General features: G+C 34.1%; 1 protein-coding gene across 2 annotated transcripts in view; it reads right to left on the bottom strand.

The window, feature by feature from the left end:
* The window catches only part of LOC125815441 (uncharacterized), a 426,658-nt gene that overhangs the window by 366,470 nt on the left and 37,387 nt on the right, over positions 1-22,801 (bottom strand). The window lies entirely within an intron of this gene.

Here is a 22,801-nt window from a genome sequence, read left to right as displayed (position 1 = left end):
AAATCAATATGTAGTGTTAAGGTAAAAGAGGCATCCAAAAGACACTTTGGAAGAAGCACCAATCTTTATGGGTCTGTTTTCACAAAAAGACAGAGATTGAGAAATAGTAGTATATATCTAGGAAGTAGGAAAGTAATTTTCTGACCACATTGGGTTTATAGCTTTTCATATAGTAATTGATTATATTATATTGCATTGAACATTCTTGATCATAGTGTAAGAGGGAATTAAAAATGTCACCTTGAATCTCATTAAAAAAAAAAAAAAACTCTTCTCCACACAATTCGCCACGGCAACAAGATACGACAAGAGTCCACATAGGAAACCTCGATTCTATAGATTCTGTTGGTCGTGTGGTTAATGGAAATTAAAATTATTAGTACCCTATGTTTATGAATGGTAAAGTGTGGGGTCCATGGGGATTTTGCTTGATGAGTGACCATAGAGGTTTATAACTTTTGTAAGACATTCTTTTTGCCAAAAGTTTTGGAGTTACTTGATATTTATGGTGGTAGAAGTTAATTTTATCTCGTGGAATAATCAAGGTGATCCGTCTATATTGTCCTTATAAAAGAAGAATTATAAGATTAACACCTCAATAGGTAACATTATATGTGTCGTGTATGTTTCAAGTATTGGGTTATGCTTGGTCAGTAGAGGTTTCAGAATTTTCACTAAAGAGTTCGAAGAATCAAAATATAATGTTTGAACTAGGAACTTCAAGTTGGATTCCCTATGAGTCGGAAGACAATCAAAATATAATGTTTGAACTTGGAACTTCAAAATATATATATATCAAAGAGGAAGAAATGGTGCTTTAGTGAAAAACACTACTCAGTTATTCATTGATACTATTAGAGTGTATATATATATATATATAGTCTGATGGCATCAAGGAGAAAGAGGCAGTGTTTCAGTGAAAAAACTGTTCAATTACTATTTGATACTATCAGAGTATATAAATACCATCAGAGTATATATATACTCTGATGGTATCAACAGTGATTCAGTGAATAGAACAAGGGAGTAGTCAGATATATAGTTTGGATTGTGGGTTCAACTAGGGTAAATATATTGGGTTGAGCCCAATTTAAGCAAAATACTTTGCCTAATGAGTCTAATTTGTGTAGTTTTCCCTAATTTATATAATGTATTTCTAATTTCTCTTTAGTGAAGAGTTTAGTGACCTATAATTACATTAAATATATTATCAAGCCTAAGTAGTTGAATATACAAAAATTATAGGAAGGGTAAATATGTGTCATAAGATGATGATCGATTAGATAAAATTTCTCATTTTATGCCTCCGTCTATTAAAACACTGATAGATTATGTATATGGTTATGGTGGGGGGCAGCCTATTTTTTTTTAGCCACAAGCCATTGGAAGGAGTTGGGTGGAAGCATTTTTCCAGCAAACAAGCATGGTCTCTTGGAGTCACTGTCTCCAACTATTTTGATGTGTTATGCAGAGGTTAAGTCTGCCTAGCCACTATAGTTTTAATCAGATTGCTAGTGGTGTTTCAACTGTCTGTCTTTTCTTATTTAGTTTAAGTTTTTTAACTTATAAAGTTGATCATAGGGCTTTTTTCTCTTCCTTTTTTTTGGCGTAATTATTGATAGGTTTTGTTAAATGTCATGGAGAGCAAGAAAAAAATGATAAACTTCATTTGATGTATGTTGTAATACTAACGAACCAGTTAACAAGCACATATAACATAAACGGAAAACAAACAACCATTACCTACCTCGAATCAAGCCTTGGAAGCAGTGGATCTAGGATTTTAAGGTTGTGGGTGCTCTAAAAGTGGCGGAATCAAAAATATAAAAAAGATATGTTAACAATGAGATTCGAAACCGAGCTCATCAACACTAAAAGAGCCTTAAGCACCCATCAAAGAGCCATATATTGGACCAATCAATTCATTTGTTCTTAATTACTACATAGATATATATATATTTCGAGACGATGTTAATGGATGCTCGAGCACCCGACGGACTCTATGTGGGTCCGCCCCTGCTTGGAAGCTCTATTGAACCTGAGTTTTCCCCTTATTATTATGAATTTTGGCTTATTCTTGATTTACCAATAAATAACACAAAATTAACCTCTCATGACCTAATTATATCTAGACTATACCAAATCCAAACCTCAAGCCAATTCCACGATAATTATGCTTAAACTAGGATTTTCCCACCATAATACCAACCCAAACCCTCCCCTAGGTTAACCACCATGGGTTCTAAGGCCAAAAAATCGAATTATCAAGGTAAGGAGTAATTAACTTACCTTCGCCGATGATTATGATGAAAAACAAAGAAAAATTGCCCTAGGTCGCCCTTGCTCTTTCCCAAAAGAAATTGTCAAATAATATACGGTTTTGAGAATTTTATGCATTACACTGCGACTAACCCCTATAGTGCAGCGGCGCCATAGCGGGATCACCGCTATAGCGACGAGTCACCTATTGTAGCGGCATGCACAAGACAGAAATTTGGAAGTCCTGCCAAAAAAATTCATTTCGTAATACATGTTTACACCTTGACGTTCCAAACCAACCCCTTCACGCCAAATTCCATATCGAGAGTTCTACTTACTCGAATTCAATTCCGAAAAGCTCTAGAAACTCCTTAATGTCTTAGCTAATAGAAAAATCAACTCATGCTTAAACATTTTACTAATCCTTTTTCAAATTGCCCTAGGCTTCACCTTGCTCAGATTGGTTTGAGTCTAGCGTAGTCTGAAAATTTTAGCTCACCACTCCAAAAAATTTATCACCCAATTTTTTAACAATTAATTCACCCGTAACAACGGAACGATTCGTTACAGTTCATAAAAAGCATACAAAAGATTGTGATAACATGACTTTAACAATGACAATTATGTTAAAAGATCATGATAACGGTGGTAGACTTAACATTAAGGATTTGAGGTCATGAAGTACGTTCAAATACATCACGTAATGAATCTAATCCATTAGTTGACTGTATCATACAATAAATTTGGATTTCATACCCAAAAATTATTTATTTTCATTTGTGATGGAAAACAAATTAAAGGACGGGATCAGTGATAAATGGGATAAAATGAGATTTGAAAAAAATATTTATTTGCGGGGTCCACATTTGTATGATATATAATGTATTTTGTCATTTCAAATTTATTTTAATAATAAATGTTGTTGAGTGATTTTTGTAAATAAAGACTTTAAATTGAGTAATTTTATTGACATAAAATAAAGTTCAATGACTTTGCTTGATAAAGCAAAGACATAAATCATAATTTTTAAAAACATATTTAATAAATATAAATTATAACTAATATTATAAAGAGTCATCAATTTCTTTCCACTCACGTGAATATAACGATATTCACGATTTCCCATTTTTTAAATAACAAAAAATATGTATAAATGAGTTTAGAAAGTATTTTTCGATTATAAATAATAGTTGCAAGTGTTTCTCACACATATAGATCAAATAAATAATCTAAAAACTATATAATAACACCCAAATTTCAATTAGAATTCACCCATATTCACACAATTTAAACCAAATAACCTAGTCAAAAGAAAGACAACTAATCTGGGACTATTCTTGGGAGATTTAGTTTTATAATTGATTATAATTATTATTTTATTTATATGATACTTTTCACACGAAATCGAGAAAAACTAAAGAGAATATTGAGAAATAACATATGCGATTTCTAAAGATAACACGAGATTCTTAGGAAGAATTATTTTGTGTAATACTAATCGATAGAACCTTAGTGAACAGATTATAAGCAAATATGGTACTTCTAATAAGATAAAGCTTCTCCCTTTCGTTCGGGGTGAAGAAATATTGTTATAGTCTTTTTCATTTGTTGTTGTTGGATGTTGTTTCATTTGATTCGATTATCACATTATCTGTTATTATTGTTTCCTTTCCTACTTCTATACTTTTATATTTCCTCTTCATTATATATTTTTACTTGAGTCGAGGATATATCATAAATAACCTGTCTTTCTAGCTACTTTCAAAAAATAGGGACAAGACTACGTATACACCACATTCCCCAGACCACAGTTATAAAATCACACTGAATATATATTATTATTTTTTGTATAATTTTGAATAGAAGAAATAATCTTATAAAAATCTCATATATTTCATTTGTATAATTGGAATGGACCATAAAATTGATCTTTAATTGACCCCATCTTAAAAAAGTACTGGTAAATCATGAATAACAAAAAATGGTGGGAAGGGAAGTTAGGCAGCAAAAGAGCAAGAAGGAGGAATGTTTGTTGTGGGCATGGAAGCAAACATTGGTAGCCTTTCTTAAAAGAGGGAGAAGGGAATGGAGGAGACATATCCTTTTCACATACTTTTTGTCAAGTCAAGTTAAAAGCCAAAGGGGTCCCTTTTTTATGCTAATGTAAATGTAAATGTAAAACATTCAATATGGCCCATCACTTGTGTGCTTCAAATGGGGAACACAACCTACCAACCTATTCCATAATTTATGAATATCATCCTTAATAAGACAAGTTATACCACCAATAATTGTTCAACAGAATTGTCATTAACTTATTATATGCTCCATCTGTCTCTAATTACTTGTATATTTTTGAATTGACACACTTGTTAAGAAAATAATTAGTGACATAGTGAGTTTACCATTTTACCCCTATTAATTATGAAGTGGATGAAAAATTCTACATTTTTAAAAAGTAATTAGTCATTTAATTGAGGGTATAATAGGTAAATAAAATTGTTCTTTCTTGATTTGTCAAAATTGACAAGTAATTAGGGACAAGTATAAAAGAAAAAGTGGACAAGTAATTAGGGACAGAGAAAGTACTATATTTTCACTATTGAAAGTACTTTCGTCAACTTAAATTCTAGTGTGTGATTATAAGCTTAAAAATTGGCGGGTGTAAATGTGATCATATTACTCGAATATTTAAAAATTTGACCAACTTATTTGTGAATTTAAATTAATTAATCAAGCGTTATGTTTTTAAAACATTAAAATTGTTGTTTCCAAAATTACAAAACTTTGTTCTTCGAATCTACTTCATAAAGTACAATGTCTAAGACTTAGAAAAATAATCTCATTGCTTGTCTCCACATATTTAATGTAACAATGTAATTCGAAATGTGTTGTCTTGATCTCTTTATGAATACTCATGAACAAATGAGATATGCAAGATGCCTCTTTAAGGAAATATGTCTCTTTTTATAGGCGTGATTTGGGTTTTGGGGGTAATATTTAGCCTCCAAATTAAAAAACCTTAACAGATCTTATAATTTAACCAAAGATAGATTGAACTCATCTCGTAACATCCTATTTAAAATCCAATGAAGCGTCAATGTCTACCTATCCTCCCATGTTTGTCCACATGAAATTTACCTTAAGTGTGTTACATCTAACATACAAAAGTACATACCATAACATAATAAGTTTCTGATTTCTTGGTGAAGGGAAAAACAATTAAAACAAAAGCAGAAACATGATGCAGATTAATTATTTGTAGCATGGATAATATAATATTACCACCAAGGAATTGCATAAGATGAATAGACAATTTCTCCGCTTTAACTAGAAGTCTCGAGTTCTAATACAAAAGGAAGCGTTTTTCCCTTTTGATAGGCTTGAAGTGGCGCGAATTCATTAGTCAAATTCTAAAAGCGGGTATCAAACATCAAATGTAAAGTGAAAAAAAAATAGTACATGACATGGACATTATGGTTATTCATTTAAGTTAAATTTGTCGAGGTGTATATTCTTGTACTTTGGATGCTTATTACACTAATAATAATTAAATAACACATGAAGTAGTATGGTTCTCTTAAATTATCAAAACCAAGATATTGGAAGCTCCAAAATATAACACATGATATAGACAAGAGAGAAACCTGAATGAATGGAGCAATATAATACATGTACTTTATAAATTAAATTAAATTGCTTATAAGGGAGAACATAATAACATGGACATAGTAGTTTTAAATATGATACAACACTAAACAAACAAATAATAAAATAAAAAAACATCTTAATTAAGATATATATGTTGGTACTAGATACGATATAATGGAAGACAAAAGCGTGCAAAGCAACAATTGACCATTATTTTCAAATCTTTGCCTTTCATTTGAGTTGTGGTCCAATTCTTGGAATTCACAAGTCTTTGATGTTCCTCTCAATTTATAATCTTTTGTGCACGTGTGCCTCTTTTCTCCTCTCAATATTATACAATATACTATACTATTATATTATGATAATTCAACAAACATGCATTATTAACATTGCCAAGGCAACAAAGATTATATTGGTATGATCATGTATAATATATATACCTTAGTCAATTTAAGTCTCATCCTAAAACCCTAATGATTAATCAAGTCAGTTTTGTTGTCAAGTTTAAAATGATTTTATGTATTTTCTCTTTATAAATAATTTGAATCGAAAGTATTACTATGAGTTATAATGGAACGTACTCGTTGGTTTTGCTCATAACATTTGGTCCACCCTAATTTGAGTCTTGATATTTGTAAAGTTTCTTATTCACACATACTTATGTTAATATCGTGTCGTTATATTAATATGTAGATGCACTTATTCCATCATGTAACGAAAAAGAAAAAGATCAATAAGAGGTGAAGCTAGAGTATCGGCTCGGGGTTTAGGCTAAACCTAATAGCTTTGATTCAACCCTTTATTTGTACTAATTTATAGTACTAACAAATTTTCAAACATGAAACAGAAAAGAAGGACAATACGTAATGAGTAATGAGGGGCCCTTGATGAATGGTTGAATTAACGTGAATAACTAATACATGAATAGAAGTTGAAATAACTAATTCTTGCATATTTAATATATACTTTAAATAATACATAAATTCACTCATAATTAATTTTTATATTATTAATATTTACATTACTCTAACCAGCTACCAAACGAGAACGGCCATCAATAATGAGGGGCCCTTGATGATGGAGAAGTGACTAGTAATGTGTGAGTTGTGAGTGTGTAAGAGTGGCAGTGTCCTTGTGATCTTTTTTACTCCATTAGTCCCTTTTTGGGCACATCAGAGTTTTAGTAGCTAGTATCGTTTTTATGTAATAATTATATATATACATACACAAGTCTTTTTCTTAGCTGGAACCAAATACATTTTTTCACATTATATATAGCTTCTGCAATGAAACAAATCCAGAATCAGCCTTTACATTAAAACAGAAACAGCAAAATGAGTCTCCGTGAACCAAACAGATAAAATTAATCATATACTCAAATCCTTTTCATTTTATAGTACCCTATACCACTGAGTTCAACGAAAAATTACATTGTATATATGAATTGTGACATAAATAATGAATCTACTATAGTATAGTGATAGTAAAAAAAACGATTCAATAAAAAAAATTAAATTTTAACTCCGCTTCTATCGATCTATTGGACATGAGTTTATTTGACCCAAAAAAAAATTATTATGAGAAGAAAGTATAAAAAGTTTGAGAAAGATTGAGAACAAAAGAGTTGGTCTATAATAGTATGCGAGTACAACAAATTAATTAATAGTATAAAGCCAAATATATATATATATGGATTGAGTAGTCAAAATAGGCACATGAAAAAGTACTCTCTACTCAGAGCAATTATTATCCTCCTCACATAAAACAGTTTGTCCTACTATTCTCCTTTTCACTTTATTTTCTTTTTAAAAAAAAATATTTTTTTGGAGAAGATACTACAATTAATTTTCGATTATATTCGATCACGCTATTTTATAAATAAATTTTTAAATAAAAAATATTAAATATTAATTTATAAAAATAACATAATAAAATAAATTATATTAATTATTATTTTCTTAATAAATATGTCTAATTCAGATATGACAAATAAAAATAAATAGAACGAAGAATTGGATAAGATTGTCTTTATCTAGCCACCGGATTGTGTTAATCTTTTTCAATAGTTTAACTTTGACTCGGTCCAAAACTCATGTAATATTGTAGTAAAATAATTACTCATTTTATTGTATAGATTTATGTAGACAGAATGAGTTTATCACTGTATCAGATTGCTACAACTAATTTTACAGTGTATAGTTGAAAATATATGAAGTAGGCATTTGGTCATACGTAGTTTATTAAGTAGTTTGTTACTGACTTCTCCGAAAAAGTTTTATTTCTAATTTAAATGATAAAATTGAGAATATGATGATATGGTTAATAATGAAGATGACGAACAATCGACTCAGAGTAACAATATTATTTCATTTTCTCAGTCATCTGATCTATAAATGAAAGCTTATCGGGAAGAAATTGTTCGTAGAATATGGAAAGATTATATAAAGGAATAGTTTGTTTCTACCTCCTCCGGAGGTTGTTATAATTATAACCGAACCAATAACAAGTTTGAATATGCATTAATGAATTGCTCTTGCACATATTGTTATTTTGTTGTTATTGATTGTTATCAATTATGTTATACGGTTATTTTTAACGAAACATATTCAACATAAATAGATAATACAAACTTATGGTATTTTTAATAGTTTTAAAAACTTATGTGTATAAATTATATATTTTGAGATAATCAAATATTTTTGGGAAAACTTGATGCCAAACACAGGGTGTTAACTTGGGAAAAACTTGGCCCAAATATTATTTGACAAATTGATGAGTCTGAGATTTCGACTCATTTAGGGCTTTGTTTTGATAGTTTTAGTGTCCTCAAATGCCTAATTTATGCTATAAACTAATGTTAAAGCCTTGATTTTCAAGTATGTGAGGTAAGGAGCAAGGCAAGGACACTAACAGGCAAAAAGGAGCAAAACTAGCTGAAGAGGTGGAAAAAAGCGATCATGGTGATCGCCAAGATCACTCGGCGAACCGCTGAGTGTCTCTTTAGCTCGCCTAAAGTTCCAGTGTGCCAACCCTGGGGAAGAAACCAAGTTGGCGATAGAAATGGGCATTCTGCTAATCACCGATCAGTTCCGCGACAACACACTAGATCGCCCAAAGTGATAAGACCTGGGATGCTAAAGACCAATGCAAAATGGCTATGGAAGGGAGCAAAGGACGGATCGCCGAACCACTCGGCAAGCCCGAATTAATCCGCCAACGAGATTTTCAGGCTAAATTTTGGAAAACTATAAATTAATTTTTAAAAGGAATTTTGAGGAGTTCTCACCAAGTTATCTCCTAGTTCTCTCACAGATACTACAATTCTCATTCTAGAGCTAGAGTTTTCACTAAGATTTGGAATTTTTATTGTAGATTTTTGAGGGTTTTGACTTGGGTTTTTTAACATAATTATTTTAGAACATTGTAAAGGCTTGGAGACTCTTACCCAGCTGATGGCTAATCGAGTTGGTAATTGTTTTTACATTTTTATGATGTTTGGCTAAAATCTCAATTCTTGGGGGTGTGATCATGTGATTATGAGTTGAATTAGCTTATGGATCTTGATTATTACTGATTTAAATGCTTAATATAAGTGAGTTTAATTGATAGTTGTGTTTTAATCTAAGAATTGTAGTTGCAAATGCAATTCGAACTTAGAGTTCTGGGCTTGCTTGAAAAAGGGGCTTTAGAATCAAAGCTTTCAATTGATGATTGTAGTTATTGGGTTGATATGGGTTTAGCTTGAAAGAGTAAATCCTAACCCCAACTCTACATATCTAGCTCGAGAGAGTAGATGAATTAAGGTATGGGTTGCTCTTGTTTGCTAAGCTTGCTGATGTTCGAAAGAAATCACTTGAATCGAGATTGTTGTTCGAGAGAAAGCTATTTCACTTATAGCCTAGCCTACCCACGGTTGTTTAGATATTATTTAGTAGTTTCAATTACCCATATAGTGAAACTTGCCTATAATCGATCATATCCCGAGAATTCCTCTCTATATTGTTATTTCATTATTGTTTGATTGCATTGTAGCTGATAATTGCAAACCAAAATCCCCCATTTGACATTCGTTGTCACCTCTTTAGACTTATTTACATGTCTTTTTCGATGATTTCTATTCCTATAACTATTTAGATCACATTTGTACTCCATAACTGAATTTAAACACGTACCGCTCCATGTGGGTTCGACCCCAACTCTTTGTTGGGTTTTATACTGCTTGACAATCGTTTGCACCTAGAATTGGATGAGGTGTGCTTGAAACGTTAATCACAAATATACTTGGAAACTTGGAGCCAAACGCTAGCTTCATCTCATAATTTCAAACCATGATTTTATATCGCATGACCAAACGGACTAATAGTTTCAGATTTGCATAATTACTTAAATATTAATGGAGGCTTTCACAAATTACAAATATCTTCAAAAGGGAAAAACAAGATAAATGAATTGAAAAGGCAAATAGAAATTCATTGGCCGTTTTTCATTTATCAAGATCAAATTTGACCAAATTTTTTAAACTAGATTGAAAATTTTCACCTCATGTTCTTAGTTCATAAGAATTTTGGACGTTCCAAACTTATAAAATTGAATTGAATTGTGTATTCAATAAATAAATTATGATCAACAGATTCTTTCCTAATTATTTAAAATAATATATATAAATATCGACTTTAATTTATCACTCCATTAGAGCATTAAATAATGTAATTTTATTAAAGTAAAAGTAATGGTGAAAATAATATTCAATTCTATCTTAATTATTTAAGATGATAAATTTTTTTAATTAACTATTTTAATAATCATGATAAATAAAACAAACTGAATTAAGAAAATATAAGACAAGAAATTAATTTGAAAACAACTTACATGCAAATATGAAAATTACATTATTATGAAGATACATGCAACCTAAAAATCATAATCTTGTTATATTGATACCAATATTAGACAATAAAATTATTGAGCATTGGATTTCGATAGAAATTTCCCAAATATTATTGGGTTATGTGTTCAACCATCAAACAACTCGCTTCCTTTCATATTATTTGTCTACTTTTTTTTATACGTTTTTTCAAAAATTACAAATAAAAATTATATGTTTTACTAATTTATTATTTAACTTTTTTCAATACTATATATATATATATATATATATATATATATATATATATATATATATATATATAGAGAGAGAGAGAGAGAGAGAGAGAGAGAGAGAGAGAGAGAGAGATTAACAATAGAATTTTTTTTTGAAACTTTATACCCACATTTATATTTTTAAAAAAAAATTAAGGGTAAATAGAGAAAATTTAATTAATTGTATCTTAATTTTGAAAACTAATAAATAATTTAAGACAACTTCTTTAGTAGCGTGGCTCAGTATTTTTAAACTCATAAGTTGTGGGCATAAAAGTGTTCATGAGTTAATTTTATCCAATTTTTCATTATTTTTACATTTTTTATCCTTCTCTAGAGTAGTTATTAATCTTAACTTGTCTTATCTTTTAAAAGACAAGGGTAGTCGCCACTTGTCTTATCATAGGATAGCTCCTTAGACCATGCGTGAGAAAACATTTCACCGTTCATGATCTTTTCATAGTAGCTTTTAAGGCCCATAGTCATTCACTTCATGCTAGAGATGCCCCTAATACTAATAGAAATAGTTTTGAAATCGTGGTCTCTAATCATTGATGACATATCCAGATACCATACTAATCAAGACATAATTATTTAGGAAATTACCCCAAAAAGCATTGAGGGCGAATCTACATGTCATTCATGTCGTGTGGCCAAGTTTCATAGAACATATAGACACTCTCATCTATAAGCTTACTTGAGTCCTAAATATACTTTCATGAAAATGCATTCTTTTCAATAATTCATAAGCTTCATCATATTTTCAAAGTCAATGCATCCTCAACTTCATTAAATCAATCTCATAAAAAGGACATGCATATTTGCATAAATTCATCTTTCATGGTTTATGATTAAAAAAAAACATGGGTTATGTATGGGTCCACAAGAAATCAACTTAAAACATGCAATTACTTCAATTCATGTATAAAAAGTCATAAAAGAATCGATTGAACCAACATTGAAAGGAATTCATGATATGGAAGAAAAATCCTAATTCAATTGGGGATTTCTAACTTCGTAAATTGGAGAATTTGGGAACTCCATGGAGGAAAGGGCTCCATGGATGAAAACTCTCATACCTCAATGCCAAGAGTTTGCCTTCAATGGTGAAGTTGGACGCTTGATGTGAAACCCTAGGTTGACAACTTCTTCTTCAAGCTTTCAAGAGAGAGAAATATTTGAGAGGAAGACTTGTTCTTCTTTTAAGAATTTGAGAGAATGAATTGAATTTGGGTGATTTGGGGGTTTAAAATCATTATATAAGGTTTTAAGTGAAGGGTAAAACGACATAGTATTAGGTTAGAATAATTAGGAAAAGACTCAAAAGCCCCTAGGAAAATAATTGTCGACTCTACCAACGGCCAGAACTACGGTCTGTAGGTCCAACCATGGACTGTACTAATCAATCGTTGATGGATTCAAAAACCACTAAATGTAGACCCCCAAACGACGAACCAGACTTACGGCCCATGGGTTTATCGATGGATCGTGGACCACGGCCGTAGGTACTAATTTTTACCCCAAATTTCTTCTAAGTCTGTGACTCACCTACGAATCCTACCTACGACTCATACATTGAACGACGGACCGTCCTGGTGAACCATAAAAAAAAGTACTAAAACTTGACATTTTGGAAACCTGGGCTAGCCAACCATAGAGCTGACCTACAGTTTGATATCAATCCACTCATTTATGGTTTAAAATAAAATCACAAATCCTCATACTACCATTTTTTTTAACAAAAAAGACAAGAGCACCCCACGGGGAAGCATTAGGACGGATGGACCCTTTATCAAAAAGCTCCTGAATTTGAGCTTTAAGCTCTCTCAACTCTGCCGGAGCCATGCGATAAGGAGGGATGGAAATAGGGCAAGTGCCCAATTCCAAGTCAATGCAGAAATCTACATCTTTATCCGGAGGCATACCAGGAAAATCAGTAGGAAACACTTCCTTAAACTCAGACACTATAAGAATAGACTCAATATAGGGAGACTTAACCTCAACATCCCGAATATGAGCCAAACACGCCAAACATCCCTGCCCCACCAGTTTCCTAGCCCGAATAGAGGATATGATCTTAGCTGGCTTAGGCTTGTACACCCCTTCCCACTCTAATTTTTCTCTACCAGGGATCTCTAGAGTCACAGACTTATCATTACAATTTAACACAACATAATAAGGGGACAACCAAGTCATACCTAATATTATATCAAAATCAGTCATATCTAAAATAACCAAATCAGCCCAAGTCTGAAAAGCCACAAACGAGATAGGGCAAGCACGACACACATGGGTGACTATGACTAACTCTTCAACTGGGGTAGAAACATGGATGGAGGCATTAAGTACATCACAAACCATATAAAATACCAAGGCAAACTGAACTGACACATATGAATAAGTAGAACTCGAATCAAACAACATAGTAGCCATCCGATCATAAACAAGATTAGCACATGTGACCACTGCATTAGACACCTCAGCTTTGGTCTTGCCTGGAAAGACATAAAGTTGAACCCTGTCATCTTGACGGGCAACCTAGTTTCCTGGCATCACTGTTTCCCTACCTGCATTACCATTTCTCCTGCCTCCACGGCCTCGCTGATTTCCTCCTCATATGCCCAGATCCTCCACAATTTTAATATATCTAATAACTTAACCAAGTAAGCATCATTGCTATTGTAGCAGTCGTACATGACCCTCTTTGATATACACTCAATCTAGGAAATCGCAGTGGATATTCTAACTTCAATCGTCGCAACATAATTTCATCATTTACTAAGCAACCCATACATGTTATGACAAAACTACTAAATGTATTTTCCAAAGTAATGGTGTTCATTATCCAGCCATCCCTTACAAAAATTCTTGAATGTTGTCATCTTGGCAAAGTCTTCTGACTTCACCCCCTTCTACCTCCGTCACCAAATAAACCACTTCTAGAAAAGATTCTTACTAAGCAGCCATATATAAGCTTAAATTACAAATCTGACCTTAATCCCTTCACAACACGATGAATTTGCTCTTCTATACTAAAGCAAAATAGAGTACTATATATGGATAAAACACAAACCTTTGCCCTAAAGACGACAACAAATACATTATGTTGCCCTATATTCATGAACTCATCTCTCTTCATATCCCTCAAAGTTCAGGGTATATACTTCTTCATATAATAAGTTATAAAATGTTTCCCAAGTCATGAGTAGTGCATTTACTAGTCGGCACTCAACATGAGACCACCACCACAATTTGGTATCTCCCTTGAATTTATATGTCACAAACTCAACACTAAATCACTTTACCTTATCCATCTTATAAGGCAACTCAGGACAATCAACAAGAAATCATAAGAATCTTCAAATTCAGTACCCCTGAAGAACGAAGGTTTCAACCTTAAGAGCATAATAAAAACCTCATGTTGTCTCCAGCCATTACATGCACAGTGAGTTAGGGAAACATACCTAATTCCAAGGACACATTTTCTATCGCTGGTGTTGTTGTCTCCACTTCTACAACTCAATCACTAACCAGATGTGAAATAAAGTGAAGAAATTCAGATACCAATTTGTATCATCAGATATCCATTGGAAACAAGTCATAGCACGAAAGGAGACAAGAAAAGATAGAGAGATTTCATAAAGTCCTATAGCCTCTCGAAGAAAAGTACAGACGTCTATGTACCATTATGCAAGACTCTACTAGACTTGTTTTGGTACAATGAGATCAATGAGCCTAGAGCTCTAATACCAACTTTGTCACGACCCAGAGCGTCGTGTTTGACACTCATACTAACCCTCTGGTGGGAGAATCATTACTACAACCCGACTAAACAACTTAACGAAAAACTAGGCATTTAAAGATACAGAAGTAGGTTTAAATGTCTACAGGAATATGGAGCTCCCATAAACTCCAAAGGTTCAACTAAAACAACGAACATAACTAATGCGAAATTTCAACTAACATCTAACAACTAATGCAGAAATAACCCCTGGAACCTGAAAGTCATTGTACCAAAACATCTACAGTGCAACAAGTCTAAGAAAAAGGGGTACAACCCCAACTAACATAAGAAATTTTTAAACAATGTCTACATCCGAATAGAATGGGCTACAAAAAATGAAAGATTTCGTGGCAGCCTGAAAGAACTGACTCACCCTTGAAATCCGGTCTCGATCACTGATCTCCTAGCCGAGGTCTATCAATAGTCGCCTGAAGATGCCCTGTACTCAACAAAGAATGAGCAAGTGCAGTATCAGGCAACCACAGTGTACTGGTAAGATCACACAACTATTTCAGTAAACACAACATATATAAACAGTCACCACAAAGTACACATGACATGCACAGAAAGTAAACACAATGGTTATCATTTTTGAGCAACAAATAGTCTTTCAATATCAATCACCATTAGATATGAATGTAATCATCACAAGTAGATACACAACACAATTCAATGGTTCTCTCACGGAACCCAATTTAATGGTCCCCTCATGGAACCCATACCCAAACTGTTAATGTGCCGAATCGTGACACCCGATCCAAGTTAGTGTGTCAGAACGTGACACATGTTCCAATATTTATGCCGATACGTGACATCTAATCCAATATATGTGCCGAAACGTGGAACCCGATCCCAGTTAGTGTGTCGAACGTGACACCCGATCCAATCATCATAACACAATCACAAACACAATGTACATTCTCATAATCATACAATCAAGTATTGATTCATGGCATACAATTGTTCATTCATACTCATTTACATTAGGTTTGATCAATAGTGCTATATTCACATACATGCATCATAATGAAGCAATTACCTACATACATCACACAAACATGAAATCAAACCATCACCTACCTCGAAACCAAGCTTGAATCCCTTAAGGCACGTGAATCTTTCCCTTCCAGATTCTTTAAGCTTATTCGTGGTCAAAAAACAACAAATTAATGCAAGGATCAATAAACGAGGCCTAATTAGCCGGATTACAATCGAAATTATCAACCATATGCAAAACCCAAGATTCCAATACCCAACTTTGGGTTTTTTCCACCATTCGTTTTCAGGTCAAAATCCTCCCCCCCTTCGATAATCACCCATAAATCTAGATTCTACAGATCGAAAAATTTCTTAAGAAAGTAAAATCCTTACCTTTAGCATTAAAAGTCGTGGAAAACTGTCAAGAAATCACCTGGGGTCATCTCCTAGCTCTCAAGAATGAAACTTGCAGAAAATAACATTTTTGGGGTTTATTTCCAACTTAAGTCGCGACTGTCCCGCTGTGGCGGCCCCCATCCCGCCACAGCGTCCCCGCCCTGGCGGGAATAATCTCACCCTAACAGCTTACACAGAAATTGTGAGTCGAATTAAGAGTTTCAAACCCCCATTTCACAACACACTTTCATCTCATGACACTCACAAACTACCCATTCACGTTATATTAGTTTTGGGAGTTCTACTTGCCCGAATTCGATTATGTAAAGTCGTACGGGTTCCTTAACGTCTTAGCTATATACTCATATGATCAAATTCATAATTAGATCTCTCATTCATTACCATATCTCCCTAGACCTCACTGACTTCGATTTTTTCCAAATCTAGACTAGGCTAAACAATCCCAACTTACTACAAAAAGTTTTTTCGGCCCCAATTCTTGCCCCATTGGCTTTCCATAACGACGGGATCAGTTCATTACAACAGATACCAATTTACCCATCACTCGTCCTCGAGTGACAAACTAGGAGAAAAGGGCTAAAACAATAGTAGAGTAGTATCTGAATCGTTGAATAGTTGGGGATACTTGTCTCGCATGTCCTTCTTACCGAATCTCATTACCCCTTTTATGGGTGACACCTGTAGAAGAATTTGTTCACTAGCCTGAAAGGCCATGTCCCTCACCTTACGGTCTGCATATTTTTTATGTCTACTCTAGACTGCTAGAAGCTTAGCCTGGATACTTCTCACCTTAACTTGAGCATCTTTCACCAAATCGACCCCTTAAGGATTTCACATCTGAAACCTCAAACCAACTAATTGAATACCTACATATCCTCTCATACAATGCCTTAATGAAGTCATCTCAATACTTGAGTGATAAATATTGTTGTATGTAAACTCAACTAATAACAAAAACGATTCCCAACAACCACCAAAGTTGATCGTACACACGTCTACAACATACTATCAAGGACCTTGACACAATCATCCGGACAAATCCTTTAGCACTTAAGCATGATAAAATTCCAAATCAATACTCGCTACAATTAGAAGTGAAACTGAACCAACCAACGTAGACTCATAATACCCAACAATTATAGTTCTTATCAACATCTCCATCTCCCAACATAAATTTCCATGAGCTTTAAGTTACAAATTTTTTGTCTTTAGACATCCGATACTCATTGAGGGGTATGTTCAAGCATACAAACCCCCTAACAACACTATAGAAATGCTAGCTTAGTAATTGTATTTGCGGATTACACTTAAGAACAGTAGAATTGGACCCAATGATCCCCACATTCAACCACACATAATCGTTACATGACCTCTACGACAAGATGAATATTAAGATTGTCGGACAGCTATAATTACTCATGGTAGCTCTTCTATGAATTTTCATAAGTAAGGGGTACATGTAGAACCACTGAAATACTTTAACAACACCAAATATGCCATCTGAAATAACCAAATTTTCCCAATTATCCCACTCAACCAATAGACATCGCAGGATCGGTACACCTGATTCATTGGGGATCCTCACATAAAAGTTAAAACACACGTGAACATAGCTAGTGAATAATACTATCAATACTAACAACCATCATAAACACTCCAACCATTTACCTTATTATAAACCAACACTTTTAAATAAAGCCTTTGTTAGGTAATTAACAATTAATAGTAATAAACTTTACGACTCAATCCAGGTGTAAGTCCTTTCAAATCCTCAATACCTGATACAATTGATCATTCTCAACTTGCCAACTCATACCTTGACAACATATATCACCACGAATATAGACTTACAATGAAAAATCTAGATTGTAAATTCAATCGTATAACACAATCCCCATATCTATCAACATTAACTTGTACCTTGAAGGTTTTTATGAATTCATGGCTCTTCGATTATCATTGATTGCATCTCCATTGATCTTATAATATCATTCGCTCAAAATTCAATCGTACTCATTACTAAACTCAAAAACAAAAACAAAGCGCTTATCATCACCCTCAAGCTAATGTTTGTACACTCATTTATCAAGTCTTTTTCAATAGTTTTTAATCCATCTGATGAACCTGTGACACTATTATCATAGTCACAGCAAAACGAATGAAATCACGCGTCTCTGAACCCAATTATCTACCCCTCTGAAGATATCTCTTTAGCCTTTCCAATCAAATAAAATATTCTTGCTCTCGCCTCTATCTAAAGGTTGTACTATATCCCACTATTTTTATTCATTATGACTCTAGCTCTTTTAAATTATGTTCGAGTGGTGTTCCACCATCTTTTAAAACCTTCCATACAACTACGTTACACACCAAATGTTAAGAACCCACAACCTTAGATACTCGCGAGTTGTAATTACTACATAAACTTCGCTTAACCACAATCTTATTATATAGTTGCATCCCATCATAAACTCTTATTACGATTATGCTCGGTCAGCCTGAACTATCACTACGAAGTCAACCTTTTCATCAATACCATGCCTCAAACTCAGGTAAACTCATCAAATTCAAAGGACTAATCCAATTTTATACGCACTCTCTTACTAAAATCTTCAATTGCCTTCACCTAAGTATGCTCAATGAGAATTTGTTTATCCATAAGTTTGTCATTCTAATATCAATCCACTCCTTTATGGCTTAAAATAAAATCATCAATCCTCATACTACCATCTTTCTTTTTAACAAACAAGGTAGAAGCACCCCACGGCGAAGCACTAGGACGGAGAACCTTTTATCAAGAAGCTCCTGAATTTGAGCTTTAAACTCTCTCAACATTGCCAGAGCCATGCGATAAGGAGGAATTGAATGAGGCGAGTGCCCGGTTCCAAGTCAACGCAGAAATCTATATCTCTATCCGGAGGCATACCAGACAAATCAGTAGGAAACACTTTCTTAAACTTAGACACTACAGGAATAGACTCAATAGAGGGAGACTTAACCTCAACATCTCGAATATGAGCCAAACATGCCAAACATGCCAAACATCCCTGCCCCACCAGTTTCCTAGCCCGAATGAAGGATATGATCTTAGATGGCTTAGGCTTGTACACCCCTTCCCACTCTAACTTTTCCCTACTGGGATCTCTAGAGTCACAGACTTATCATTACAATTTAAAATATCATAATAAAGGGACAACCAAGTCATGTCTAACATTATATCAAAATCAGTCATATTTAAAATAACCAAATCAACCCAAGTCTAAAAAGCCATAAACGAGATAGGGCAAGCACGATACACATGAGTGACAATGATTGACTCTCCAACTGGGGTAGAAACATGGATGGGGGAATCAAGTACATCACAAACTATATAGAATCCCAAGGCAAACTGAACTTGACACATATGAATATAGAACCCTAATCAAACAAGACAGTAGCCATCCGGTCACAGACAAAAATAACACATGTGACCACTGCATCAAACACCTCAGCCTTGGTCTTGCCCAAAAAGGTATAAAACTGAGGACATGCAACCTTCTTGCCTGGCGACACTGCTACCCTACCTGCATTACCATTTCTCCGGCCTCCACTGCCTCGCTAATTTCCTCATCATATGTCTAGGTTCTCCAAAATTTTAACACATCTAATAACTTAACCAAGTAAGCATCACTACTATTGTAGCAGTCATATCATGACCCTCTTTGATATACACTTAATCTAGGAAATCGCAGTGGATATTCTAAGCAACCCATACATGTTATCACAACACTACTAAATGCATTTTCCAGAGTAATGGTGTTCATTATCCAGCCGTCCCTTACAAAACTTCTTGAATGTTGTCATCTTGGCAAAGTCTTCTGACTTCACCCCCTTCTACCTCTGTCACCAAATAAACCACTTCCTAAAAAGATTCTTGCTAAGAAGCCATATATAAGCTTAAATTGGAAATATGACCTTAATCCCTTCACAACACGACGAGTTTGCTCTTTTAGATTGAAGCAAAATTGAGTACCATATTTGGATAAAACACAAACCTTTGCCCTAAAGGTAGTAACAAACATATAATGGTGTTCTATATTTAGAAACACATATCTCCTCTTATCCTTCAAAGTTCAGGGTATATACTTCTCCGTACAATAAGTTATAAAATGTTTCCCAAGTCATGAGTAGTGCATTTCCTAGTCGGCACTTAACATGAGACCACCACCACAATTAGGTGTCTTCTTTGAATTGATATGTCACAAACTCAACACTAAATCACTCTACCTTATCCATCTTATAAGGCAGCTTAGGACAATCAACAAGAAATCATAAGAATCTTCAGATTCAGTACCCCTGAAGAATAAAGGTTTCAACCTTAAGAACATAATAAAAACCTCATGTGTCTCAAGTCATTGCATGCCCACAGTGAGTCAGGGAAACATACATAATTTCAAGGACACATTTTCTATTGTTGGTGTTGTTGTCTCCACTTCTACAACTCAATCACTAACCAGATGCGAAATAGAGTGAAGAAATTGATATACCAGTTTGTATCATCAGATGCCAATTGGAATCAATTCATAGCACGAAAGGAGACAAGAAAACACAGAGAGATTTCCTAAAGTCGTATAGCCTCTCGAAAAAAGGTGCAGACGTCTCTGTACCGTTTCGCAAGACTCTACTAGACTTGTTTTGATACAATGAGATCAACAAACCAAGGGCTCTGATACCAACTTTGTCACGAACCAGACCGTCGTGATTGACACCCACATAACCCTCATGTGGGAGAACCATTACTACAACCCGACTAAACAACTTAACGAAAAACTAGGCATTTAAAGATACAAAAGCACGTTTAAATGTCTAAAGGAATATGGAGTTCCCATAAACTCCAAAGGTTGAACTAAAAAACAAACATAACTAATGTGGAAGTTCAACTAAAATCTAACAACTAATGCGGAAATAACCCCTAGAACCTGAAAGTCATTGTACCAAAACATCTAAAGTGCAACAAGCCTAAGAAGAAGGGGTATAACCCCAACTAATAAAAGAAACATCTAAATAATGTCTAAGTTCAAGCAGATTGGACTAAATAAAATGAAGGATTTCGTGGCAGCCTGAAAGAACTGGCTCACCCTTGAAATTCGGTCTCGATCACTAATCTCCTAGATGAGGTCTATTAATAAATGCTTGAAGATGACATGTACTCAACAAAGAACGAGCAAGTGTAGTATCAGTACACAACCACAGTGTATTGGTAGGATCATGCGGCTATTCTAGTAAACACAACATATATCAGCAATCACCACAAAGTACACATGACATGCACAAAAAGTAAACACATTGGTCATCATTTTAGATTAACAAACAGTCTTTCAATATCAATCACCATTAGAGATGAACGTAATCATTACAAGTAGATACATAACACAATTCAATGGTCCTCTCACGGAACCCAATTCAATAGTCCTCTCACGGAACCCATACCCAAACTGTCAGTATGCCGGATCGTGACACTCGATCCAAGTTAGTGTGTCAGAACGTGACACCCGTTCCAATATATATGTCGGTACGTGACATCTGATCCAATATATGTGTCAGAACGTGTCACCTAATCCCAGTTAGTGTGTTGGAACGTGACACCCGATCCAATAATCATACCACAATCACAAACACAATGTACATTCTCATAATCATACAATTAAGTGTTGATTCTTGGCATACAATCGTTCATTCATACTCATTAACATTAGGTTTGATTAATAGTGCTACATTCACATACATACATGCATTACAATGAAGCAATTACCCACATACATCACACAAACATGATATCAACAATCACATATCTTGAAACCAAGCTTGAATTTTCCCTTTTCAGATTCTTTTTGCTTGTTCGTGGTCTAAAAACAACAAATTAATGCAAGGATTAATAAACGAGGCCTAATTACCCAGATTACAATCGAAACTATCAACCCTAGTCCAAACCTAAGATCCCAATACCCAACTTAGGATTTTTTCCACCATTCATTTTCAGGTCAAAACACTCCCCCATCTATAATCACCCATAAATCTAAGTTCTACGGATCGAAAAATGGATTAGTGGAGTAAAATCTTTACCTTTAGCACCAAAGTCGTGGGAAATTGTCAAGAAATCACTTGGGGTCGTCTCCTAGCTCTCAAGAACGAAACTTGCAGAAAATAACATTTTTAGGGTTTATTTCCGTCTTAAGTCGCGACTGTCCCGCTATGGCGGCCCTCATCCCGCCATAGCGTCCCCGCCCTGACAGGAATAATCCCGCCCTAGCGGCTTACATGAGAACAGTGAGTCAAATTAAGAGTTTCAAACCCCCATTTAACAACACACTTTCATCCCATTACACTCAGAAATTACATGTTCACGTTAAGTTCAGTTTCAGGAGTTCTACTCGCCCGAATTCGATTCCGTAAAGTCGTACGATTTCCTTAACGTCTTAGTTATCTACTCATATGATCAAATTCATAATTAGATCTCTCATTCATTACCAGATCTCCCTACACCTTACTGACTCTGACTTCGTCCAAATCTGAACTAGGCAAGGTAATCCCAAG

The sequence above is a fragment of the Solanum verrucosum genome, unplaced genomic scaffold (genome assembly GCF_900185275.1).
Source record: "Solanum verrucosum unplaced genomic scaffold, falcon-dt-bn FXZP01000085.1, whole genome shotgun sequence".
NCBI classification, from domain to species: domain Eukaryota; kingdom Viridiplantae; phylum Streptophyta; class Magnoliopsida; order Solanales; family Solanaceae; genus Solanum; species Solanum verrucosum.
The sequence above is the reverse complement of the archived record's forward strand: the minus strand, read 5'-3'. Positions and strand labels throughout refer to the sequence as shown.